This window comes from Cherax quadricarinatus, chromosome 72, assembly GCF_038502225.1.
Source record: "Cherax quadricarinatus isolate ZL_2023a chromosome 72, ASM3850222v1, whole genome shotgun sequence".
Lineage (NCBI taxonomy): Eukaryota > Metazoa > Arthropoda > Malacostraca > Decapoda > Parastacidae > Cherax > Cherax quadricarinatus.
In genome coordinates, this window is record NC_091363.1 from 13,517,484 (window position 1) to 13,545,133 (window position 27,650).

At 44.0% G+C, this 27,650-nt stretch overlaps 1 long non-coding RNA gene across 2 annotated transcripts; it reads right to left on the reverse strand.

The window, feature by feature from the left end:
• Window positions 1-1,164: 1,164 nt before the first annotated feature.
• Window positions 1,165-27,329, reverse strand: LOC128701324 (uncharacterized). Of its 2 annotated transcripts, none has more exons than XR_008408892.2 (5): window positions 27,192-27,329; window positions 26,439-26,649; window positions 17,838-18,020; window positions 16,993-17,037; window positions 1,165-1,367 (listed from the first exon to the last, which is right to left on the reverse strand). It is a non-coding gene; the product is annotated as an uncharacterized lncRNA (long non-coding RNA). The 2 variants fall into 2 exon arrangements; XR_008408891.2 differs by having other exon boundaries at window positions 1,166-1,367; window positions 17,826-18,020.
• Between the last annotated feature and the right edge of the window lie 321 nt (window positions 27,330-27,650).

Consider the following 27,650-nt stretch of genomic DNA (forward strand, 5'->3'; position numbering starts at 1 on the left):
TACCTCAGTAACGAATCGTTCAAGACTCTGTACACTGTGTACGTCAGGCCCATACTGCAGTATGCAGCACCAGTTTGGAACCCACACCTGGTCAAGCACTTCAAGAAATTAGAGAAAGTGCATAGGTTTGCAACAAGACTAGTTCCACAGCTAAGGGGAATGTCCTACGAAGAAAGGTTAAGGGAAATTGGCCTGACGACACTGGAGGACAGGAGGGTTAGGGGAGACATGATAAAGACGTACAAAATACTGCGAGGAATTGACAATGTGAACAGTGACAGGATGTTCCAGAGATGGGACAGAAACAAGGGGCCACAATTGGAAGTTGAAGACTCAGATGAGTTAAAGGGATATTAAGCAGTATTTCTTTAGTCAAAGAGTTGTCAGGAAGTGGAATAGTCTGGCAAGTGACGTAGTGGAGGCGGGAACCATACATAGTTTGAAGACGAGGTTTGATAAAGCTCATGGAGCAAGGAGAGAAAAGAACTAGCAGCGATCAGTAAAGAGGCGGAGCCATGAGCTATAAATCGACCCTTGCAACCACAAATAGACGAGTACGAGCGCGCGCGCGCACACACGAACAGAGAGGTGCATTTTCATTCATATATTTATCCAACGTATTGTTAAAAATTTTCATATTCGCCTGAGTGCCGCTAGTTTGTAGTTTGTATCACTCTTGCTCAGTGTTTAAAATAAGTCATACTGTTTGTTTTTATTGGGTTATTTTAGCTTCATTATACAATATATTTTTTAAGCACCCAATAAATGTGTGTCCTTAATAAAACTCTTTTTATTTATATGATATGTACCAACAGCCTCAGTGTCTAGTATGGGCCAGCAGGCCTGCTGCAGTGCTCCTTTATCTTCTAAATTTATCAACTGACCCCATTATTATTATTGCCATAATTTATGATAACAAGGATTTGTTTAGTTTGAAGTGCTGAAACTTGGTTTTAGTGTGATAGAAAGCCGCTTGTTATGCTGAGCATTTCGTGGAAATTAGATCAGTTTTGTTCCAGGATGCGACCCACACCAGTCCACTAACACCCAGGTACCAAGTGCACATGTACCAGGGATCGAACCACGGACCTCAGTGTGTGAACAGTGCGCGCTAGCAATCGAGCTACGGGACACCTAAAAAACACCCACCTCGCCAGGTCACCATCTGGAAGAGACCCGGGCCGGGACACGTACCAGCGAATCGTTGAAGTTTAAGTACAAACTTCAACACCCACCCAGAGCTCCCAACACTATCACTGACCTCCCTGGCACTACAGCAGGTGAAGAACTTAATGCTTCATGATGCTGAGGTGTGGCTTTCACGTAGGGGCAGTTGAAGTTGTTGTGGGATTGAAATCTCCATTGTCCTGAAATGAAAAAGAAAAACTTGTTCATGAAATGAGGCCAAGGATGAGGCAGATACCAAGGAAAGCAGCGTTTACTTAAGACACCAACTTCACCTGCAAATCACAAAGCCCTTCTACTGAGGAGTCTTACATAATACTGACTGAACAAGAGTCCCAGAAATAGAGAAGTGCAATACTCTCAGTTAATCCTGTTCATGCTAATAGTCACGTCCCACTATCTAGTCAGCTGAACCGGTCCGAGCCTTGCCAAGTTTCTTCTCATGTCAGATGTTAGAATGTGATCAGCGTTAGTTATCTATATTTACCACATACCCATCCTGTGGGGGGTAGTCAAAAGATTACAGAGGTACATAATGGGTCCAGGGACTGGGCCGCAAAGTTTTGTTAGTTGAACAAGTTACAGTGATAATGAACTGCTTGCATGTTTATATCTGGTCACAACTGTAATGACTTATTTATGCAGACATGACTTAGGTCACACATACGCAATGCTTTATTTACAATGAACCAAGTCAGGGCATTTTTCCAGAATGGTTTGTAATATACCACTGTAGATAAAATACTTTTCTGAGTGAATTGTCTCTAAATTCATTCATTTTTATCGCATTCCAGAACATAATGACGCAAGGTGTGAAAATAGTCCATCTGGCAAAGTTTACATTTCGTTTGGTCTACATCTGGTGGTGGTGATTTAACCTGCCAAAGATACTTGTAACCCAGCCGGAGCCGGGAGGTAGTGACATCCTAGAGTCTGCTTATTTTAGTGGATGCACCATAGACACGAGGCTTCCCCTGCATGATAGAATGATAGATGGACTGATTGGTGTCAGTCTCCCTCAGTCTTAAGTCAGTGAAGCTCAGTTGAAGTTCTTTACGTATTAGTCTTCTGAAACTGTTAACTAACAGCCCAAGATTGTAATCTACACCCTTCTTTGAAGGCATATAACTTTGCCAGTTCATCAGTTCTATCATGCATCTAAAGACCAATGTGAGACGGAATCCACAGAAGGTGCACTATGACTACTATCTACAATCCTATCATAACTGTGTCTGGCTGCTGACACAAGCATGCCACAATTGATATTCAAGGAGTCGAGAGCATTTATGGATGATAAAAAATCAGTTATAATTAAAATGTCAACCTTTGATACATGGACGCTTTGACTGCAAGGAGTATGCAAACAATTTTGTTTGAAGAATAGAGGCCCAGTTATTGATGCGTGCTCCAATTTCTTTGCGAGAGCCACCACTTCGTATGACAGCAGCAGCACCACCAGCTGCACCATCAACAAATAGTTTGTGAAGTGTGTGCTGTGTGACTAAGTCATCAATACATGTAGCTTTAGGCATCCTGCAGGATTCTTGAAGCCAAGAAGGAAGCTTTGGTTGTGAGTTGAGAAGTCTTTGTTGGGGGAAAGAGGGATAGTGGTTTGGAATGGGGTAATATCCAATGGAGCGGGGAAGTGCCTCTGTTGCCTTACTTAATATAGCTCATCTCTTATCTGGTTCACGAGGAGGTCAGTTCCAATTTTTATGATCCATCTGGAGGAGTGTTCACCAGTGCTGAGGAAAGTTTGGAGGGCTTTTGTGCAAGGGTTTGAATGCTCTTGCATGGGCATATTGAACCCAATGAAGAAATTTCTTTCCAGTAACACGATCTCTGATACTTGGGATATTACGTTCCTATAGCATATTTAGAATGTTTGGCAGTACGAGGGCATCCTAGGATGATTCATTACGATCGCTTCTTACAGGAAACTGAAGAGTTTTCAACAAAATCACTAACAAACCAGTGTGTTGCAAATTCAACTGACTAAATTTGTATTTACAATGCAAGGGAAAGAAACAAAATGTATATCCACAAAGCTATCACGCAAGTGTCTTTATATAAAATGTAACATTTGTCTTTTTAAATATACTGAAACTAGCCACTTTAACTGGTGATCTTTCTTGACAGTAGAGAGAGGGAGAGAACACTCCTTTTTGCTTCCTTCTGCCGAGACAACCCACAAAACAACAGGTTTCAGCATCTCAGCAGTCTTCAAATAAACACCGTTTTGTCGATAAATACAGTATCACTGGCATATGCCTGACCGCCAATATGGCGGAAGTTCACTCTGTGACGCCACCGGCGTCACAAAATACTTCTCTGAGACGAAAGTGAATGATAAACGTTTTTAGTTTAGGAATTATTTGTCTATTTTAACAGAAAAAGATGCAAACTGAATCCCGGAAACAAATTACTGCAGAGAATAAAAAAAAAATTACGCAAGGCCCCAGACACTGTTGACATGATTTAGAAAAAAAATCTCCGGAACAACAATTTTTTTCTTAAAGAAAACAAAGAACTTACTGAATGGTTAACCATTTTCTTTTCAATATATAACTACACATGGGTATCGTGCTAGAGATATGGAAGGTAGTTAATGTATTAACAAAACGAGAGGTATGTTAGGTTAAATGACGAGTGCAACTAATGCAACATTTTATGGTGGCAACGTTTCGCTCTCTAATACTTTGTCAAGCCATTATAAACAATATAGGTCGACTGATTCGTCAGGAACTGCGTCCTGACACGGGTTTTAATCCTAGGATCTGTCTGAGGATCTCGATTATATTATAATTCAACTGTCCTGTGGTCGTGGTTGTCTAAGGTCCACCATCATTGTCTCTGTGACCTGTGTTGGTTGGTCGGGTAAATTTGTACATCATGCCTATGTTGACGATGGTCTTTACACCAGTTCTGAATATCTCTGTTTTCTTCTGAGTCTATCAGGTCGCATATTACATCGGCCAGACATAACAGGGGCACTGAGGGTATATATGGTACAGAGTGAGGTGTATAGCATAATAGTTGCAGGTAGTAGTACTTGTGGTAGTACTAGCAGTTTAGTACTTGTGGTAGTACTAGCAGTTTAGTACTTGTGGTAGTACTAGCAGTTTAGTACTTGTGGTAGTAGTGTAAGTAGTGGTAGCAGCTATGTGACAGTGAAACGTTGCTGCAGTGAAATGTCGCAATAGTTGCACTTGTGTAATTTTACGTAATATTGTCGATAATTTAACATTACAAAACTATAGTAATTTCTTATTTTCAAATTATTGCCTCATCAACCTGACCACAACAGCGAAATATTACTAAAGTCAGTGCTAGGAGATACAATGCTGTCATCCTGATGAACATAGCTAGAGGAGGGAGGCCTGTCTTGCCTAATAAATTTTCTTATTTTTTTTATGAATTCGAGGCGGTAAACCACGATGAAATAACATCGTAGTTGATCTAAGGTTCAGTAAGAAGTTACAGTGTCGCACATAACATTGTTGAAGACAGTAACGATATATGGCTTTGGGGAGAAATTCTCAGATGGATTAATGCATAGTTAACTGACAAGATGCAAAGAATTTGCATAAAAGTAGCGAAAGCAGAATGGAGGATAAAATACGAGGCTTTTCTAATGTGGTAACTGTCATTTAAATTTCTGCCACCAGTTCTCAAAGGAATAAGTTTTATATATCATTTAACATATTAAAAAGATAATTATATACTAAAAAGAAAGAACAACATAAGTTTTCTCTCACTAGGCACCTGTAATATTAATATTTGTATCTTTTTTCACCAGACAAAACTATACAAACAACAAAGTCATCGTGGTCTAACAAATTTTTATTTGTCGCAAGTGTAAAAGTCCAAACTTGTGTAGTGAACCTGAATAAAAGCTTACTGACATATAAAAGCAACAGAATGCAATGCCCTCAACAACACCGAGTGTTCAACAATTGAGAGAGTGCAGCTGCAGCGTCCTTCGCCACGCCGACCAGACTCCTATACCTCCCTCATGTTTTATTTTATCTGTGCCTGGATATACCTCCACTTCATCTTCACTTATAAGATAAAAAGATTCAGGAAAACAAAATATCTTTGAAAACTGAGACACGTTCAACATCTGGGTATCTTTATTGTAGACGTTTCGCCATCCAGTGGCTTTATCAATTCAGATTCTAGGACATAAATTGAAGACAGTAGAACTATACAAAAGATGGGGTAATCAGTCCCTCAGCCTTGGAGTTGGTGTGAAGAGCACCGTAGTTGTGAAGATTCTGGAGCACAGGCAAGAAGGCTGGTGCTTATATACTAACGTCAGGTAGAGTGGGACGGGCAGACAAGGGCATAGTCTCTGGTAGGCGGGATTTCCCAGTGGAAGTAGGTCATACCCAAAGCGATGGATAAGTTGTAGTAGCAGTGAAGGTGGTCATGTAAATGTCCTCTGAACCAAGACTCCCGGATGTTGCAGTGTCTGACAAGTTGTACAAGAATGGTATACAATGCCGACAAGATGCAAACAGACATCTTAGTTACATGTCAGTAATTCGTGCAACAGATCATTGAAGATGTACCTACCTACATCTTCATAAAAAGTCAGGTGGTGTTGGAGGTGGCAGCGAGGTGTAGTCTGGTCTTCATAATGCCTTCCTGTTAACCTTTTATTTTTATAGTTCCTTCATAATGTGAGAAGCCACGAAAGCGCTTGGAATTTCACTATTTTTTTCAGTGGTTGTTCTGCATAATACATAATGCGTCAGGTGAAGGTGAAATGGCTGGATGATGCTAGTGTGGAAGGTCCAGTAGACGTACCGCCTGGGTTCTGCTACCCACCAGTGTTGTAAGACGCTCATTTACGGTGTAAAACTTGCAGTCATCTTCTTTTGAATCATATAGCCGTTGTGAATATTTAGTGCTGCATATAAGAAGTGTAGCAGCAGTTGTTGTAGCTGTAATAGTAGCTTATGTAAGAGGTGAGATTTTCTTCGGATTTTTAACCCAGCAGGGTTAGCCATCCAGGATAACCCAAGAAAGTCAGTTATTTGTATACGAGTCAGTGTGTCATCGAGGACTGTCTTATTTCCACTGGGGTCCTCAATCTTGTCCCCCAGGATGCCTCCCACACCAGTCGACTAACACCCAGGTACCTATTTGCTGCTAGGTGAACATGACAACAGGTGTAAGGAAACACGTCGAAATGTTCCCACCCCGCCGGGAATCGAACCCGGGCCCTCCGTGTGTGAAGCGAGAGCTTCAGCGGTAGAAGACAGTTGCAGTAAAGGTACTAACGACTAGTGTGTGTTGTTACTAGTGGTGGGGGGAAGACGACCACAACAGACATTCTTTAGAATGGGCATCACTATCACAAATACTTTAAAAAATGGACAAATTTAGACTCGTGCCGCCTAGCAGCAACGGTAACTTTTTGTTGAGAAAAAAAAACCAGCCATAAAAGTTTGAAGCCTACCAGAAGAGGCATTCTCCACTTATATAGAATCCAACGATAAGATGCATCAACCATTAACCATTTAAACTGTTCATAGACACACAATCTTTATAATTAATGGGAAAAAATAAATTAGCAACCCATTATGTGCCTCTAATGACTACCGACCACACGATGAGTATGTGGTGCATAGTAGATATTAAGCTAACTTACCACGTACGGAAATAAAAGTTCATACCACTAAGAGGAGGTATGATAAAGCTCACGGAGCGGGAAGTGTGACCGGGTAGCGGCCAGGTGAAGAGGCAGGGCCAGGAGCTGACACTCGACCCCCGCAACCACAACTAGACGAGTACTGACCAGAGGGCACCTGCAAAGGTCAGTAGTTGTCTAGTTTAAGTAACCATTCTTCTCATACAATAAACCATTAGTGAAAATTTGAAGCCTATCGGATGAGTTCTCAAGTTATAAACGAAAGTGTATAAAAATAAACAAATCGGGCATCCAGGATTACCAACAATGCTTTCTTCACATTATTATTATTATAATCAAGGGGGAAGCGCTAAACCCGGAGGATTATACAGCGCCTGGGGGGGGGGATGTGGAAGGCATTCAGGCTTAATTCGGGGAACTGGAGCACAGATCCAATTCCCTAAATCAAGAGCCCCTCACCAACATCAAGGAACCTTCCTTGAGGGGAGCTTTCTTCACAACAACCCTCCCTCTTCCCCCCCTCGACGTTCCCATACTTCCCCAAACTCCAACAAGAACACCCACAAGTGCTTCACCTAGGAGAACACTCACTAATGCAACCCCAGTCTTCCTCACACACCAGTGTGACCTTCAGATAAAACTACTGTAAGCTGGAGGGTGAACCAGGTCATGACACACAACACTGGGAAAGACAAATGTGTTAGAGGCAATAATGTTCACGAAATCTAAAACTGAAGCAGCAACCTTGAAGGAAATTTTCTGCCTGTAATTTCCCCACAGCGCTGTATGACCCTTACGAGTTTACCGCATAATTTGATTTGTATAATAATCACGTAATTGAGGTGGTTAATAACTTACGATAACCCCTCCCTCCCCAAATAAAAAAAAATCCACTTGGGTTCTTAGAACCTTTCCCAGGACGCGTTCTGCATATCTCGACTAACTCCTATTAACATGGACCTTCCTTTTGTATTTTTATGTTAGATCATTGTATGTTGTATTATTATTATAATCAAGGGGGAAGCGCTAAACCCGGAGGATTATACAGCGCCTGGGGGGGGGGGATGTGGAAGGCATTCAGGCTTAATTCGGGGAACTGGAGCACAGATCCAATTCCCTAAATCAAGAGCCCCTCACCAACATCAAGGAACCTTCCTTGAGGAGATTGTATGTTGTAATATATTGCTGCTTCATCATTCGTAGCAGTTAGGATCCAGTACTAATGTGACAGCAGTTCTAGATTTTGAAGCTAGAATGCCAGTTCCCAAATATTTTGCCAAAAATATTCTAGTATCAGCTTTTAAAAAAGTAAACCATTTTTTTTAACAATCAGATACCTATTAAGATGGATTTTTTAACTATTTTGCAATAGTGACAAATCTGCAAACACACTATCCTAGCCACAAGATGCATCAGCCATTAAATACTGAAGCCATTCAGGAGAGGTAGACTCAAATTTATATAGCTTGATTTAAGGGAAATAAAAATTTCACATTTACACTTAAAATGGACAAATGTGCACCAACACTTGTATTTCACTCTGCATCGTCCTTTAAAGTTAAAGGAGCCATTCCAGGATGCTAGGAACGTGTTCGGTAACTTTGGTCATAAGAACCTGTACATACATGTCCCATTGAGAGGCCTAGCTTGTCCCTACGAGCCCCATTAGGGCGGGGGAATGGGGCTAGGCCTGGGGACAATTGATCCTAGAAGATGAGGAGGTACTTGTACTTCCTCCCATGGGAGACATAGGTCTCACAACACTCCCTAGACAGGGAGCCAAGGCCGGGTCACTATCTGGAAAAGACCCGGGAAGGGCGAGTACTGGCGAATCAAGGAGGAGGAGATGTCTCATGTGATCAAAGGAAGATACATCTTTCTCATGTGTGAACTGATAAGTCACTAGTGAGCGGAACGTGGCCTGGTGGCTAAAGCTCCCGCTTCACACACGGAGGGCCCGGGTTCGATTCCCGGCGGGTGGAAACATTTCGACACGTTTCCTTACACCTGTTGTCCTGTTCACCTAGCAGCAAATAGGTACCTGGGTGTTAGTCGACTGGTGTGGGTCGCATCCTGGGGGACAAGATTAAGGACCCCAATGGAAATAAGTTAGACAGTCCTCGATGACGCACTGACTTTCTTGGGTTATCCTGGGTGGCTAACCCTCCGGGGTTAAAAATCCGAACGAAATCTTATCTTATCTTATCTTACCATATATAGGTGAGTACCACATGTAAGTTAGTACATACACCCCAATGGAAATAAGTCATTTTGGCGTTTTTTACTGGGTTATCCATGGCCCAGTTCCTGGACCCATTATGTACCTCTGTAATCCTTTGAATACCGCCCATAGGATGGGTATGGGGTGCATAATAAAAGTATTAAACTAACTTGGGTTATCCTAGATGCAACATCCCTCCAGTGAAAAGCAAGGGCGCTTTGAGTACGCTAAGAGACAACCCAAGATGGGGTGGCCCGTGGCCTGGTAGGCAATGCTCTCGCTTCACACGCTGAATATCCGAGGTTCGATCCCAGGCAAGGGTGGAAACATTGAGCGTATTTCCTAACACCTGTTGTCCCGTTCACCTGTCAAGCAAGTAGTTACCTGGGTGTCAGGACTGGTGTGGGCCGCATCCTGAGGGACAAGATTTAAGGACCCCAATGGAAATAAGACAAATAGTCCCTCCGGGGTTATAAATCCGAACAAAATCCTAAGATTGCAGGGTAACCTTTTCATTACCAGACAAGAATATCTAATCCCTAAAATAGGGATTAAATCTCTCAGCATATATACACAGGCGGCCTGGTCACAGACCGCGCCGCAGGGGCGTTGACTCCCGAAATCCTCTCCAGGTATACTCCAGAGAAATACACACTCCAAACCATATAAGATAGGATTTGTATGGATTTCTAACCCGGAGGGTTAGCCACCCAATGCGTCATCGAGGACTGTGTCTTATTTCCTTTGTGGTCCTTCAGTCTTGTCCCCCAGGATGCCACCCACACCAGTCTACTAACACCCAGGTACCTACTTTCTACGCGATCAGGTGCAAGGAAACATGCCCAATGTTTCCACCCATGTTGGGGAATGAAACACGGACACTGTGTCCAGGGTACATAGTTACTTTTTAAAGTTATCCTGGGTAATTTACACGTATATTATCATGTAATGCAAGTGTGAGAGTCTTAAAATTGTGCAGTTGTATCTAAACAAACTTACTTATTTTGTTGTGCAATACATGAGATTTTTCTTTAGTTATCCTTAAAACTCAACCTCACAGTCTCTGTAATTTGCTACAAGTAAAGAAAATGACTACTTGACCTTTTTTATGGATAACTACACAAATAATGTGTTGTAAAGTACAACATCTTTATTTACTACATGTACAAGGTATACAAGCCTAGCTGACATCAATGACATACTACTATACAGAAAGCCCTTGGTTATGTAGAGCATTTCTGGCAACTTAGGTTAATTTTGTCTCCAGGATGCGACCCACGCAAGTCAACTAACACCTACCTACGGCTAGGTTAACGGGGACAGCAAGTGTCTTACGGAAACACTCCCATTATTATCAAAAAGAAGCGCTAAACCACAAGGGCTATACAGCGCAGCAGGGCAGGGAAGGAAGCAAAGGTAATGGGTAGCAAGAGGGAGAGGAATGATTATTAGGTTATGGAGTACAGCGGGGCAGTGGATAGTGCAGGGGTAGAGGGTAGCTAGAGATTAAGGTAGAAAGGACTGAGGAGAGTGCTAGAGACATCATCATCATCAGAGTTTGTGTAGTAAATCAGTTGCTGTCAAAAAGTCAATGAGAGAGTCCGGATTAAAGGAGGGTCCGTCAGCATGAAGGGAAGGTAAAGAAAGGGCAGCAGAGCGGAGACGACGTTGGAGGTAAATTCTGCGTGCTGGTTACCTGGAGGTTATTCCGGGGATCAACGCCCCCGCGGCCCGGTCCATGACCAGGCCTCCCGATGGATCAGGGCCTGATCAACTAGGCTGTTACTGCTGGCCGCACGCAGTCCAACGTACGAGCCACAGCCCGGCTGATCCGGCACTGAATTTAGGTATCTGTCCAGCTCTCTCTTGAAGGCAGCCAGGGGTTTATTGGCAATTTCCCTAATGCTTGATGGGAGGCTGTTGAACAGTTTTGGGCCCCGGACACTTATGGTGTTTTCTCTTAGTGTACCAATGGCGCCCCTACTTTTTATTGCTCGTTGATAAGAGCGGTGGCCCGGTGGCCTGGTGGCTAAAACTCCCGCTTCACACACGGAGGGCCCGGGTTCGATTCCCGGCGGGTGGAAACATTTCGACACGTTTCCTTACACCTATTGTCCTGTTCACCTAGCAGCAAATAGGTACCTGGGTGTTAGTCGACTGGTGTGGGTCGCATCCTGGGGGACAAGATTGAGGACCCCAATGGAAATAAGTTAGACAGTCCTCGATGACGCACTGACTTTCTTGGGTTATCCTGGGTGGTTAACCCTCCGGGGTTAAAAATCCGAACGAAATCTTATCTTATCTTATCTTAACAGATACTGGAACCTGACAGTTCTCAGAGAGAGGAACAGGGCGCTTCTCCATGAGATACCCGTGAGTAAAATGAGTGTGGCCGATGCGAAGACAGGAGAGAGTAGTCTCCCAACCTCGACAGTGATGACAAGACGGCGGTCCAGAAACCTATACTTGGTTTAATAGAATGAAGTTTGTTATGGAGCAGATCAGACCAACGTTGTTACCAACGGGTGCGAAGACGGGTAAAAATTACAACAAAAAAGTCAGTGAATGGAACACCTCTATATGAAACTGGGTCATGTACTGCTGACCGTGCAGTAGTGTCTGCCTGTTCATTGCCCTGTACGTCAACATGACCAGGAGCCCAACAAAAAACTATCTTTGTGCTTGCTAGAGATACAGCGTAAACAAAGTTGGATACAAATAATTAAGGGGGTGAGGTGTATCAAATTTTTGTATGGCCTGTAAAGCACTAAGGGAGTTTGAAACGACCACAGGCATAGATACAATACGGATAAGTGCTACAAGAATGGCATACAATTCAGCAGTGAAAATATTAGCCGAGGATAATAAATGCCCTCGCACGACACTGTCCGGAAACACTGCTGCAAATCCAACGCCCTCAGAAGACTTAGAACCATCGGTGTACACTGCCATGACATGAGAATGAGAGCGGAAGTGGTCAAGAAAAAGAGAGCGAGAAGCCACCGTAGGCAGTTGGGCTTTCGCGCATGGCAGTGGGAAAGAAGAGACACGGACAGCTGTAACCTCCCAAGGGGGTAGGGAAAGGTGGGATGCAACATGAACATAGAAAGATGGTAACTGAAGAGAAGACAAGAGTGAATGTAGGCGACAGGGGCGACAAATAGAGAACGTCTACTAACATCAGTGACTATCCTATATATGGAAGGATTGCGGAGGTCATGAGAGCTAACATAATAGCGAAGGCAATGAGCATCAAGGCGATCGGACAAGGGTGGAATATTTGCTTCTGCACAGACTCAACCGGTGAGGAGCTAAAAGCACCGATGGATGGGATGGGATTAAGGTTAGAGAGAGCAGCTGGAGAGGCCGCCGAATAGATCTGGTGACCATAATCGAGTTTCGATAAAATTAGGGCTGAATGTAGGCGAAGGATAGTTCTACAATCAGCCCCCATGAAAGATGAGCGAAGTTTTTAATAAGGTTCAGTCGGCTATGACAAGTTGCCTTCGGGGAGGTAATGCGAGGTTTCCAGAATAACCTACGGTCAAACAGAAGGCCAAGAAGCCTAACCATATCACGTTCTGACATACGTGAGCCATATAAGTACAAGGGATGATCAGAGACGACTGAACATCTAGTGAAAGTAATTTGGCGAGTTTTACTACTAGAAATTTAAACCCATGAGCGATGGCCAAATTGGAAACACTGGAGAGAAACTGCAATGAGGTGACAGTCAGTGCCTGCACAAGCTATAGCAAAGTCATCAACATAAAGCGATGACCAAATATTGGAGGGAAGAATAGATGCCAGATAATTTATAGCAAGGAGAAAAAGTGTTGTGCTCAGATCACATCCCTGGGGGACACCTTCAGCTTGGGCAAAGTCCAGAGAAAGCATATTATTAACCTGGACACAGAAATGTCTGTCAGTTAAGAAGTTAAGGGAAAATGGTAGATTGCCTTGGAGGCCTAAGGAGTGGGTCTAGCCAAAATATTATACCTCCAAGTTGTCATATGCCTTCTCAATGTCAAAAAAAATGGCGATAACCGAGTGGTTATTGGTAAAGGCCTTACGAACATGCATATCCAAGCGTAGTAAAGGGTCAATGGTAGAACGGCCCTTACGAAAGCCGTATTGACTAGTGGAGAGACTAGTACGAGATGAGTACGAGGATCAAAATGGGTGGGAGCACCCGTACTTAAAACATGGAGGGGGTGAGAAGCGAGAGAAGCTTCCAGCTGAATACTGCGGGAGTCACAGTGAGACCCCCCCCGAAAGGAAATGGTGGGCATTAAAATCGCCAAGTAACGGAAGTGGTGGCAGTAAGGAAGAAACTAGAAAGGCAACATCTGGGATAGATAATGCCCGAAAAGGAGAGACAAAGAACAGATTGTATACCACTTATTCAAGTGGATATGGGCTGCAGTATAATGCAGCGAAGTATGAACAAAGCTGACGGTATGGAATATCAGTGCGTATAAGAAGGGCACTTTCATTAAAGGTTCCATTGGAAAAAGGATCCGATGAATACAATAAATCATAGCCTGGGATGGGATGGATATCAGCGGAGTGTAAACGAACACCAACAGGGAAAAACTGGGAGAGCAACACCTGAAGCTCACCCCGGTTACCTCTGAGGCTTCGGATATTCCAGTGTAAATAAGCCATGATTTGTAACAAGAAAGATACAAGAAATCTGCAGGTAAAGGTATCTACGGACTAGAAGGGTTAGAAGTCCACACGTGGCCGCAGCAGAAACCATTCAAGCAGCGAAAGAATGGGATGCTGCGAAGAAAGGGGGTAGCACAGACGGAGAAGAGGGAAGAGGTGGATCGGTGTCCATTGATGGTCTATTCTCATCAATATATTCCGAGATAGCTTCAAGTGTTTCGGAAAACAAGGACGCTGTATGGAAGACAATGTTGGATATGGAAGGAGGAGGGTGAGTAAAGATTGAGATAATGTGTGTACTGCTCTTGAGAGCATGAAAGGATATATCTCTACCAACATGGTGTAGGAGCGCCTTGCCCTGCTATGGTCGGAAAGGTAGGCAGTAAAGAAAGTCGGTCGTAGAGTAAAAACAAAATTAGTCCATTGTGTGTTTTGATACATGGCCTGGAAAGGGAGTGCGTGACGTGCTGGTCTTTTCTGAGTAGAACGAGAAGGAAGCAAAGAAGTATCATCAGGTAATTGTCGTGGGCGTTTCGGTGTGGGACCAGAGTTGGTCTGACGTGGAACGGGAGGGCGATTCGAAAATTGCCACACCGTATAGGGAGAAGCCGGAAGCATAGTCAAAGAAGAGCGGAGGTCAGACATATCAAAGGAGTCAGTCGAAACCCCGGTACCTGAAGCGGGTGACGATATGGCACCAGCAAGAGGTACAGGGGCATTAGAAGTGTCAGAAGAGTGGTCAAAAAACGAGGAAGGGTCAGAACAGGGTGCGGTATCAGGAAGGGGCCCAGAGGGAGCAGGTTCATGGACTGGGGACTCCATGGTTAGGTCACTTTTTTAGAAAAAAAAAAAATAGGGGGAACGTGGAGGAATAGCTCCTAGGAGGCAGAAAGGGCTGTGAATCCCCCTCTGTGCCCAAGAGGACCTCAGCACCACAAGTAGTGCAGATGCAGCATGGAACCCGTGCCATACCCTTCATGCCAGTAAACCAGCAATCCGGGATAGCAACCTCGGTGGACAAAAGAGAGGGCGGTCGGACACCCGCCACAAAGCATACCTCTTTCGGCCACCACCCCCTGGAATCTGAAAGGTAGCCTCCAGAGATACACACGTCACCCGAAAGACACCCAAAGCCAACCCCCGAGAGACCAGAGAGGGATCGGAACATCCCCAGGTGATCCAGATTCCACGGCAAACTACACCACCGCCAAGGACCTAAACAGAATGGGATGGACCATTCTGTGGAAATTATTATTATAATCAAGGGGGAAGCGCTAAACCCGGAGGATTATACAGCACCTGGGGGGGGATGTGGAAGGCATGCAGGCTTAATTCGGGGAACTGGAGCACAGATCCAATTCCCTAAATCAAGAGCCCCTCACCAACATCAAGGAACCTTCCTTGAGGGGCATTCTGTGGAAAGAATCCCAAAGGGTGAAAATAGGAAGGGAATAGGGGAGGGATGGGGGGGAAAGAGGGGGGATGGGGAGGATGGGATAGGGAAGGGGGGATTGGGGAATAATTACGTTCGGTATGAGAAAGAGACCAAAGACCAAGACCAAGACCCTCTTCACTGCGCCAAAGAGCCCCCACTTGAAGAGGAGTCTTGTTGCAAAACCTGTGCACTTTCTCTAATTTCTTGACCTGACTCAAGAAATCGTAATGACACGATTGCAAACCATACCCTCGGCCGGGGGTGTGTATGAGAGGGTGTGTATGAGAGGGTGTGTATGAGAGGGTGTGTATGAGAGGGTGTGTATGAGGGGGTGTGTATGAGAGGGTGTGTATGAGGGGGTGTGTATGAGGGGATGTGAGGGAGTGTGTGTGAGGGTGTGTGTATGAGGTGGTGTGAGGGGGTGTGTATGAGGGGGTGTGTATGAGGGGGTGTGTATGAGGGGGTGTGTATGAGGTGTGTATGAGGGGGTGTGAGGGGGTATGAGGGGGGTATGAGGGTGTGAGGGGGGTATGAGGGGGTAGGAGGGGGTATGAGGGGGGTATGAGGGGGGGTGTGAGGGGGGGTGGGAGGGGTGTGTGAGGGGTGTGTGAGGGGTGTGTGAGGGGTGTGTGAGGGGGGTGTGAGGGGGGTGAGGGGGTGCAGGGGGGTGCGGGGTGGGCGGGGGGTGTGAGGGTGTGTGTGTGTGAGGGGGTGTGTGTGAGGGGGTGTGTGTGAGGGGGTGTGTGTGAGGGGGTGTGTATGAGGGGGTGTGTATGAGGGGGTGTGTATGAGGGGGTGTGTATGAGGGGGTGTGTATGAGAGGGGTGTGTATGAGGGGGTGTGTATGAGGGGGTGTGTATGAGGGGGTGTGTATGAGGGGGGGTGTATAGACACACTTATCCTACTTAGCCTTGCATGGAGAGACCAGTTGGGTGTTGCAGCCTCATCCACTATACAGAGCAACTGAGTTAGTCAGTACCTGGGCTGCTACATCTACCTATATCCATCTACCCATTACCCCCAAGACAAAAAAAATAAATAAGAGACTAGTTCATTTTGTGTTCAAGATGATTGCAAGTTTTTTTCATTGAGTTTGAATTCCAAACTGCACTAGGTAAAAGCCAATTCACTTTTATAGGGAAGGACAGTATTATTTATAACAACGTCCTCGGGTTGCTCTGTTTTGTATCCTTTAGTCGAGCTGCACAACATGAGCTTCGCCACTGGGAAGATCCCTATATCTTAGACCAGTAGTTCCATCTTTCTCCACTTCAAAACCCAATTAACAAAATACATTACGCCCAGCATCTCATACTAGCTGTTTGTGTATAACTAGTGAAAGGGTGATCCTAATCTGTCTCATACGTAGAATAAAAAACTTTGTCTCCCAGCTACATGGTTTCATACATGTAGTGAGCAGCACTGCATAACCACCTAATATCACCTTGCACACTAACAGAACGTTTACCATTGTACTTAATTCACCTCACAGCTGGATACTGACAAGTTGATAAGAAAGACATATGTACAATAGTTAAGTATCTTTATTCCGAAACATTTCTCCTACACAGTAGGCTCCATCAGTTGAATACAGAGAAGGCAGCAGAAGCAGTAGAGATGTATAGACGATGTACTCAGTCCATCACCATCGAAGACGTAGTTTTGAGGTGGTCAGTCCCTCAGCCTGGAAAGAGTTCCGTTCTATAGAGTAGGCGAGAGTTTTGGAATAAAGATATCTAACTGCTGCACATGCGTCTTACTGATCCACGTCAAAGCTGCGTCTGATATAGCCAACCGACATGCAATAGTTAGTGAACTTGCCAGAATGGATGTACGAAGATTGCTTCTTTACTGGATCGAAGGCTACTGGATAGAACAGTCTTCCGTGTTGTTCCAGGAGCATCGAAAGTGAAAAAGAAGACATAGAATTAGAAACTTCCCACGAAGGTGTCCTCATCTCAAACTTATTCAGTATTTTAATTAATGCTTTACTGAATGTTATGTCAAGCCCAGCCCAATCATTATATCATCAACTTTGCTGGTGATATAATGATTCACAACACTGGATTCTCCGTCACTTAAAACATCCATGATCACATTATAGGGTTGTGTCAGGACCTGGGACTGATCATCTCAGCTGAGGCAGTCAACAGGATCCAGTTGTATGGTGGGTTGTGGCTCGTATGTAACCAGATACAGATATCTTGGATTTAACCCCCCCCCTCTATGTAAACTTTTTGTAACCAGACTGTTGTCACCAGTACAAAGAAAGGCTGAGAACAGTTACAGCTATGGCAGGTTTCTACCTCAGGTATAGTACAGCTATGGCAGGTTTCTACCTCAGGTATGCTAATAAGAGAATAGTGAAAAATGGTATATTTTGTTTAAACTTTGCTCGTTGTACATAACTGTTGTGAAAAACACACAACCACCTTGTAATGTTTTGTTATTGAATTCATGACTGTAAATATTCATTACTATTACGACCTTGATAGAGACGTGGGAGAGGCGGGATCCAGATTATTTAAAAATAGGTTTATTAAAGTTGAGAAACCAGGAGACGGTGAGCCCAGTAACTGCTAGCGGAGAGGCGGACCGGGAGCTAATACTCGACCCCTGCAATTACATATTAATGACTAAATATAGGAACGTACACACACACGCACAGGGATGTTGGGAAGTATTGCTTCAGCTTTAGAGTTGTCAGACGTGGAACAATCTGGAGAGTGATGTAGTGGAGGCAGGATCCATACATTGCTTTAAGAACAGGTATGATAAAACTCATGGAGCAGGGAGTGGACCTAGTAACGACCAGCGAAGAGGCGGGGCCAGGAGCTGTGAATCGACATCTGCAACGACAAATAGGTGAGTACACAGACAATTCCCTGCACTGCTGTGGCTATACCATGAAAATATTAAACAATAATACAACCAGCACAATTTTGCCAGATTAAATTTCCATTTGGGCGTCAGCTCAGGACACTGGATGTCGGAACCAGGTGCTGCATAGTATTAATTCTCACTAGCAACGCCAAACTCAACCCAGACAAAAGGGAAAAAAACGGCATTTATATTGTGCTTTGTCACGGATACAAAGGGAACAACTGGAATTTGTACCGGCGAAAGTTACAGTATATTGTTGTGTAAACACTGTTAGATATTTACTGATTAATGTTTTTGTTTTAGTGGTGAGTTTCGTGTCCTTCAAGGAAGACATCACTGGTTGCTGAGTGGAGGTAACGAAGGTAGTGATGCTACCAGGCAGGGCCAGATTTAGACCTTGGAGGGGGGCACTTTAGACTTGGGGGGGCCCTCAAATTGGAAATTAAATTGAATTACAAATAAGAAATGAACTAAAATGAATGATAAACAACAACAACAAAAAATAGGTTTCGAAGAAGTCAGATTTTATTTTTCTCAATTTTAACTTTAAGAATAACTTTGACTATAATTTTCAGTTTGTAATATATTCTATCTACACTACATAATAATTATCGATGTGTATTTATTTATATCTTTGGTGTTACACTTTCGGTATCTATCTATATGGTGGCAGTTGACCAGAAGGACACACGGTTTTCTCTGACAGGAAACAACATGACTGGGTCTGAATCACATGGTGGCGCTTCACTGTCCATGTCTACACAAGTATCTGTAGAATGTGGTTGTGGTGATACATCACTTTTACTATCTTGATTTGGTATGTTCTTTTTATTTTCTGCAGATGTACTTGGGAATGCTGGTGGGTCCTCAGAAGAATCATCATCTGGTAGTGGTACTGGTTCTTCATTACTATCTTCTATGTTTTCCACTATGGAAGCAGAGAAAAATTCTGTAAGGCGTTTTGTCTTTGCATTTCTTTCGCTTGATTCTTTGGAAATCTCTTTTCTGAGCTCCTAATACCTCTTCTGAGGTCGACATAGCCAAAGCCATAGCCCCTCCCCACACACACAGGTCACCTCTGACCTCATGGTCTCGTCATTTACCTCTAAACTGACGCCAGCCAGAAATAGTCAAGGTATTCAAAGGGAGATGGGGTGGTGGGCACCCTTTCTATTCTCTGATGCCCCTCACACACACTATTTGTTAATTAATTTAAACTATTTTTTATTACAGTTTGTTATAAAGGAAGCCCTTCGTCTGGGGTCCCCTCTGGCAGGGGGGACCAGGGGGAATTGCCCCCTTACAAATCCGGCCCTAATCGTCTCCGAATTTTTTGCTTTCGTTTACCTAGAGGGGGTTTCGGGGGTCAACGCCCCCGCGGCCCGGTCTGAGACCAGGCCTCATGGTGGATCAGGGTCTGATCAACCAGGCTGTTACTGCTGGCCGCACACAAGCTGACGTACGAACCACAGCCCGGTTAGTCAGGTACTGACTTTAGGTGCCTGTCCAGCGCCTTCTTGGGGAATGATTTTCGTGTGTAAGTTTGGTAATAATCCCTCTAGGATTTTCCAAGTGTATATAATCATGTATCTTTCCTGCCTGCGTTCTAGGGGGTACACGTTGAGGAACTTCAAGCGTTCCCAGTAATTGAGGTGTTTTATCGCAGTTGTGTGCTATGAAGGTTCTCTGTACATTTTCTAGGTCAGCAGTTTCACCTGCCTTGAAAGGTGCTGTTAGTGTGCCAGCCTAGATAGAACAAAAGACATGAGTGTCATCATGGGCTTGGCATCCCTAGTTTTGAAGGTTCTCATTATCCATCCTGTCATTTTTCTAGCAGATGCAATTGATACAATGTTGCGGTCTTTGAAGGTGAGATCCTCTGACATTATCACTCCCAGGTCTTTTACAATAGTTTTTCGTTTTATTTTGTGGTTGGAATTTGTTTTATACTCCGATATAGTTTTAATTTCCTCACGTTCTCCAATCGGAGTAACTGAAATTTCTCATCATTGAACTTCATATTTTCTGCGGCCAATTTAAAAATTTGGTTGATGTCCCCCTGGAGTCTTGCAGTATCTTCAATGAAGAACACTTATGCAAATTCGGGTGTTATCTGCAAAGGAAGACATTGTGCTGTGGCTTACCACTACAATCAAAACTAAGCACTAAACCCACAAGAGATGTCAAATGCGTAAGCCTAACATCAAGGAGACGGTTTTCAACACGAGTCCATTGACATTGTTCATTAGAATTACGAATATGTGGCAAACGAGTGTCTCTGGGCTAGTGTCCAGGGCGTTTCAAATATCAAGGTTCAAGCCACGTTAACACACAGTAACAAGACTGTGTTAGTCCCTTAGTAATTACCAAGTGACAAACATCCCCCCTCCCCATCACCCTCCCACCAGTATCAACAAACTACTCACCTCCCAACCCCTCCACCTGCAGCCAACCCTCGACCCTTCCCCTAACGACCTTCCCCCTCCCCACAAACAACCACTGACATCACCTCCCCTCCTCCAGGTCAATGGCGCCATTTAGCCATGGAGGTCAAGAATAGTGGCGCCACTAGTCACTCCTCTGCCATCCACCACACCATCAACACCTCCAGCTCTTCCAGTTCCATCAACCTGTGGTAATTTAGAAAACTTGGATTACTCCAATTTCAAGGTAATTTTTGATAGAACAGCTTTAAAAATATTTTAGCAGTTTTCTTCCTACAAAATGTTGAAGGAAGCATTCTAGATACAAAGACTTCAACCTATTGCTTACTGCAATTCGAATAATCTAGTAATGTCCATACTTTTATCTTTGCAGACATTGTTTTGGCGTTTTGTTGCTGGTGATTATTTCTGAAAACTTGAAGCTGCCCACAATGTGGACTTCACCACACAGCAGCTGCCCACAACGTGGACTTCACCACACAGCAGCTGCCCACAACGTGGACTTCACCACACAGCAGCTGCCCACAACGTGGACTTCACCACACAGCAGCTGCCCACAACGTGGACTTCACCACACAGCAGCTGCCCACAACGTGGACTTCACCACACAGCAGCTGCCCACAACGTGGACTTCACCACACAGCAGCTGCCCACAACAGACTTCACCACACAGCAGCTGCCCACAACGTGGACTTCACCACAGCAGCAGCTGCCCACAACGTGGACTTCACCACACAGCAGCTGCCCACAACGTGGACTTCACCACACAGCAGCTGACCACAACAGACTTCACCACACAGCAGCTGCCCACAACAGACTTCACCACACAGCAGCTGCCCACAACAGACTTCACCACACAGCAGCTGCCCACAACAGACTTCACCACACAGCAGCTGCCCACAACGTGCAGAATAAATTCAACTTAGAAGATTCGATAAACTTAAGAGCATTTATTAAAATATAGTAAATAATTTTTCTTTCTTTATCACAGCAAAGAAATGTTCGAACACACACACACGTGTGTGTTCAAGGAACACAAGAAATAGAAAAAAGACAAGCCTCAACTGCTGTATTTGTCAGCAGGAGGACAACATTTACACAATTCGGGAGCTTTAAGCTCGGGAAAAGAAAAAAAAAAATATATCTACCCCAACCCTACTAACAATAGTAGTAATGAGGCGGATAGCCTCAATACTGCCATTAGTAGTAGTTTGAGGTATGATACATTTTTAAATTTCATGACCTGGTGATTATATAGTCAGGAAGCTAAGTGTTGCGACACTGGGCAGTGGAATCGTGTACAACACTATCTTCACATCAAACTTTTGCGTGCACACGTCTTCACGTCTCGTTTATTAGAATCCTAATGAAACCCACCCTCCGTAACTTACAACCTAGCTAAACCCACTTCTAACATCCCTTAGACGCATATATTTAATGGGAAAGAAAAACAAACTTGATAAATCAACTTCAGTGCGCCCGACTCTTCTCCAAATCAAACCTGTTTGCCTAACATTCCCCAAGCTGTGTATAATCCCATGGATAATATATCTATACAGTTATGGGAAATTTTATTTGGGTAAAGGTGTGCGTATGTAAAATTGTTTACCGCTCCCCCATTCATTCAAACTATTTTACATACGCACACCTTTACCCAAATAAAATTTCCCATAACTGTATAGATATATTATCCATGGGATTATACACAGCTTGGGGAATGTTAGGCAAACAGGTTTGATCCAAGGAAGGGGAGGGGACTTGCAACTGCTTGTATCAAGATAAATTCACTAGTACAATAAACACCCCTTGAAGGGCATCCAAATTTAACATGAAGGTAGTTAAGATCATTAAGGCAACGTTGTATTTCCCCTACACTTCCATGTCCCTCATAGCACACTAGGCTAACATCCAAGACTGTAGGTTGTTTAACCAGTTGGAGTCCTGCCGTATACCAGTTTCCTAACACACAGTACTACGCTAGCCGGAATTCTTAACCTACCTTACCTGCCAGTTACGGCTGGCATTCTAGGCACAACCTGAGGACCACTACATTCAAGCCCCCACTCTATTTTTTCTGGGCTTTAACCCAGCAGGGTTAATAATCCTATTCTCACTAATACCAATCTAAATCACCCCCTAAATATACTCATCAGCATCAATGTTAGTGAATCCTTTCTGACGACTAACACTTCAGATAAGAGATTTTCATTCTTTTCATCATTAACGTCTGCTGCCAGAAGCGTTAATTTCACTATCAAACCAACTACAATTATGAACTCTAATACTTTTATATTCATAGGAACCTGAACGCTGCTTAAATTTTCCAGAATGATGAAATTGTGTAAACTCAATGAATCAATATTTAACTTTGCACAGTTTGGCCAAAGGCATAAAAAACGTAGAACACCCACCACAACCACTACCCAAAGCCCGAAACCCACCAACATCCCCACGGAAACCACGTGAAATAACAGATTCCACACAGCTTCTGAAGGTCGTTGGTGGGTTCCAAGGCCAACAGTTCTACGTAATCTATGCCTTCGGGGGAGATTACTCTCCCCTGCTATATGCATTCATAATGCATATAGCAGATTCTCCAGTTCTATGCCTTACCTATCCTACTTAACACCACCTAATTCTATAAGTTACTTTGATAAAGTAAATAATTGTAGACTTACAAATTGTTATATATGTACATCACAACTATGTAACATACTCCACCTATAGGTCTTATTAATTTGCAGAGCAGTGGCGGCACAAGGGTGAAGGGAGGCAGAGGTAAGATCAAGGGGGACTAGGTAAGATCAAGGAGGACTAGGTAAGATCAAGGGGGACTAGGTAAGATCAAAGTGGACTAGGTAAGATCAAGGGGGTGTAGGTAAGAACAAGGGGGGTCTAGGTAAGATCAAGGGGGTCTATTTAAGATCAAAGGGGTCTATTTAAGATCAAAGGGGTCTGGGTAAGATCAAGGTCTAGGTAAGATCAAGAAGGGTTTAGGTAAGATCAAGAGGGGTCTAGGTAAGATCAAGGGAGGTCTAGGTAAGATCAAGGGGGTCTAGGTAAGATCAAGGGGGTCTAGGTAAGATCAAGGGGGTCTAGGTAATATCAAGGGGGTCTAGGTAATATCAAGGGGGTCTAGGTAAGATCAAGGGGGTCTGGGTAAGATCAAGGGGGTCTAGGTAAGTTCAAGAAGGGTTTAGGTAAGATCAAGAGGGATCTAGGTAAGATCAAGGGGGTGTAGGTAAGATCAAGGGGGACTAGGTAAGATCAAAGCGGACTAGGTAAGATCAAGGGGGTGTAGGTAAGATCAAGGGGGGTCTAGGTAAGATCAAGGGGGTCTAAGATCAAGGGGGTCTGGGTAAGATCAAGGAGGTCTAGGTAAGATCAAGAAGGGTTTATGTAGGATCAAGAGCGGTCTAGGTAAGATCAAGGGGGGTCTAGGTAAGATCAGAGGGGTCTGGGTAAGATCAAGGAGGTCTAGGTAAGATCAAGGTCTAGGTAAGATCAAGAGGGCCTAGGTAAGATCAAAGGAGTCTAGGTAAGATCAAGGGGGTCTAGGTAAGATCAAGTGGGCCTAGGTAAGATCAAGGGGGCCTAGGTAATATCAAGGGGGTCTAGGTAAGATCAAGGGGGTCTAGGTAAGATCAAGGGGGTCTAGGTAATATCAAGGGGGTCTAGGTAATATCAAGGGGGTCTAGGTAAGATCAAGGGGGTCTAGGTAAGATCAAGGGGGTCTAGGTAAGTTCAAGAAGGGTTTAGGTAAGATCAAGAGGGATCTAGGTAAGATCAAGGGGGTGTAGGTAAGATCAAGGGGGACTAGGTAAGATCAAAGCGGACTAGGTAAGATCAAGGGGGTGTAGGTAAGATCAAGGGGGGTCTAGGTAAGATCAAGGGGTCTAAGATCAAGGGGGTCTGGGTAAGATCAAGGAGGTCTAGGTAAGATCAAGAAGGGTTTATGTAGGATCAAGAGCGGTCTAGGTAAGATCAAGGGGGGTCTAGGTAAGATCAGAGGGGTCTGGGTAAGATCAAGGAGGTCTAGGTAAGATCAAGGTCTAGGTAAGATCAAGAGGGCCTAGGTAAGATCAAAGGAGTCTAGGTAAGATCAAGGGGGTCTAGGTAAGATCAAGTGGGCCTAGGTAAGATCAAGGGGGCCTAGGTAATATCAAGGGTGTCTAGGTAAGATCAAGGGGGTCTAGGTAAGATCAAGGGGGTCTAGGTAAGATCAAGGGGGTCTAGGTAAGATCAAGGGGTCTAGGTAAGATCAAGGGGGTCTAGGTAAGATCAAGGGGGTCTAGGTAATATCAAGGGGGTCTAGGTAAAATCAAAGGGTCTAGGTAAAATCAAAGGGTCTAGGTAAGATCAAGGGGTCCAGGTAAGATCAAGGGGGTCTAGGTAAGATCAAGGGGGTCTATGTAAGATCAAGGGGGTCTAGGTAAGATCAAGGGGGTCTAGGTAAGATCAAGGGGGTCTAGGTAATATCAAGGGGGTCTAGGTAAGATCAAAGGGGTCTAGGTAAGATCAAGGGGGTCTAGGTAATATCAAGGAGGCCTAGGTAAGATCAAGGGGGTCTAGGTAATATCAAGGGGGTCTAGGTAAGATCAAGGGGGTCTAGGTAAGATCAAGGGGGTCTAGGTAAGATCAAGGGGGTCTAGGTAAGATCAAGGGGGTCTAGGTAAGATCAAGGGGGTCTAAGTAAGATCAATCAGCCTACAAAGTCTGTAAATATATCCGGTATAACCCAACTTCAAAACAAATCCCCCCCCCCCCCCAAGGCGCTCTTAGACACTGGAGTAGTGAGCGCTAAACTCAAGACTATACTAAAAATATTTTTGGGACTTCAAAGCATAAAATTACTTGGCCAGGCCCTCTACAACCCTACTGAAAATAGAAAGATGTAGTTAATTCCACATTTCTGAGGAATTGTTATTGATTTTTCCGGCTATAATATATTCTGCCTAAGGAAAATTTATCCCGTTATGTGAAGCTAAAATTCTGGCTGTGTAGTTTTAAAAATAAGTTAGACAAATGAGTGGTTGAGTCAGACCTGCCTAGCATGGGCCAAGATGTCTACTTCAGTGCTCCTTTCTTATGCATTAAGCCCCTCAAGGGAGGTTCCTTGACGCTGGTGAGGGGCTCTTGATCTAGGGAATTGGATCTGTGCTCCAGTTCCCTGAATTGAGCCTGAATACCTTCCATCTCCCCACATGCGCTGTATAATCCTACAGGTCTAGCGCTCTCCCATTATTATAATTATAATAATGTTATGTCTTAATGGATATGCCTGATATAATAGGCTTTCCTTACACCCGGCATCAAGACCTGTCATTACCTTCACCACACTAAACTCAGTATAATTATTAATCAGGTAGATCAACACAATTACACAGTCAAGTCAGGATAACATTATTATTAGGGTATTTATACTCCCCCAGGATGCAACCCCTACCATTAGGCCTGCTCAGGGCCAGTAGGCCTGCTGCAGTGTTCCTCCTTTATGTGAACAACGCCAATGAATACAAGAGAACTTGCCTTCTTGTGCCGCCGGGATCGAATCCCGGTTCTTCAGTTGACGCCACTAGTAACTGAGCCATGATATATCACACACACTTCATCTCTGCTTCCTACAATCTTGCAGGATGGATATAGACTACATCATAACCACATTAAACTAACAAACTTTAAACTAACTAAAGCTTTACAACCCATTTCTCCAATTTTTATTTCCACCCCATTCAAAGTAACATATAGAATACATTCCTCATTATTTCCTGGACAGAGATTTCATCTCTGGTCGGGAGATAAGCTAATACTTCCCGCTAAGCTACTTCAGATATCAATTGCTAACAATCTTTCCTATACTCTCTCCACCACCTTCCCTCCTAATACAATTACTATCTGCTTCAATAACCAAACTTTAGTGGACTTAAAACCTGGAAATACCTTATAAGTGGGCCCCGCCCACCTCTGACGACGTCTCCAGCTGTTGCATCTCCACATACCTGAAGTAACCCTCTCCAGGTATAACACTAAATGTTATGGGTCAGATCATTTACTAGTGTGGTTGTCTCCACCCCTCAGACTGGTCAATGTTGCTGTGTTGATCAATGTTGCAGCAGACACAGCCAGGCACAACACTCCTCAGTTACCACACCTGAAACAACACACATTCACATTATAACTATGAACATTACACACATACATAAACATTACCATGTAATATAAACTAGTAACATTACGGACTGATATAACCATTAATGTTTAACATAGTAAGTAAAGCTATCTTTCTCTTTAATAAATATTTCTTTCACATAAACCTGATGACTAATAATTTGCTTAGATGGAAGTCTATATCTGGATCACAAGGTGCAAGTTCCTTGGATCAAGAGACCTTCATTAAGTTATTTTTCAACAATGGAAATAAAAATAGCCCAGAACTGGATACACCATTATGGGTTATGTAGCGCCTAGTATGAGAGTTATTGTTTGATCAGAGGAAGGAGAGTAACTCCAGTTCCTTGCATCAAAACCCTTCCACTAAGGTCAATCACCCCCGCCCCCCTCCAAGATATTAGACCCCAAATAAAATTAAAGACTATTAAAATATTAATTTGGTGACCAAACTGGTGGTGGGGAACAGGAGCTGCAGCTCAACTCTGCTGTTATACTGAGAAATACGTTCCCAGAAATACTTACGTTATTTAGATGTATTAAAATGATGAAGCCGTAAAGCCGGCGGGGTGGCAGGAGAAGGAACAGCACACCTTCCCCATACGACCTCTGAAGTTCAACTGACTTTTAGTTACGTTGAGGTTGGTCACTGTCCTGACCTTCTCTATAACACCATCACTGATAACCTGACTAACTCTGACTACCACCACTAGATGGCACTACTACACCATCACATCGCTACTAAATCATGGTGGAGCGCTCAACCCGTGGGGGTGATGGATCACCTGGGAGGATAGGTTCACTCCCAGTGGCATTGATCACATTCCTTGGACGTGATCTATGCCACCACCACCTTGGAGGAACGTCTCTTAAGGTCATCACTCTCACCACCAGAGGCGCTCAACTCCACTGCTATTGTACCACTAGTACTCTACATGAGTATACCTGGAGAGGGTTTCGGGGGTCAGCGCCCCCGCGGCCCAG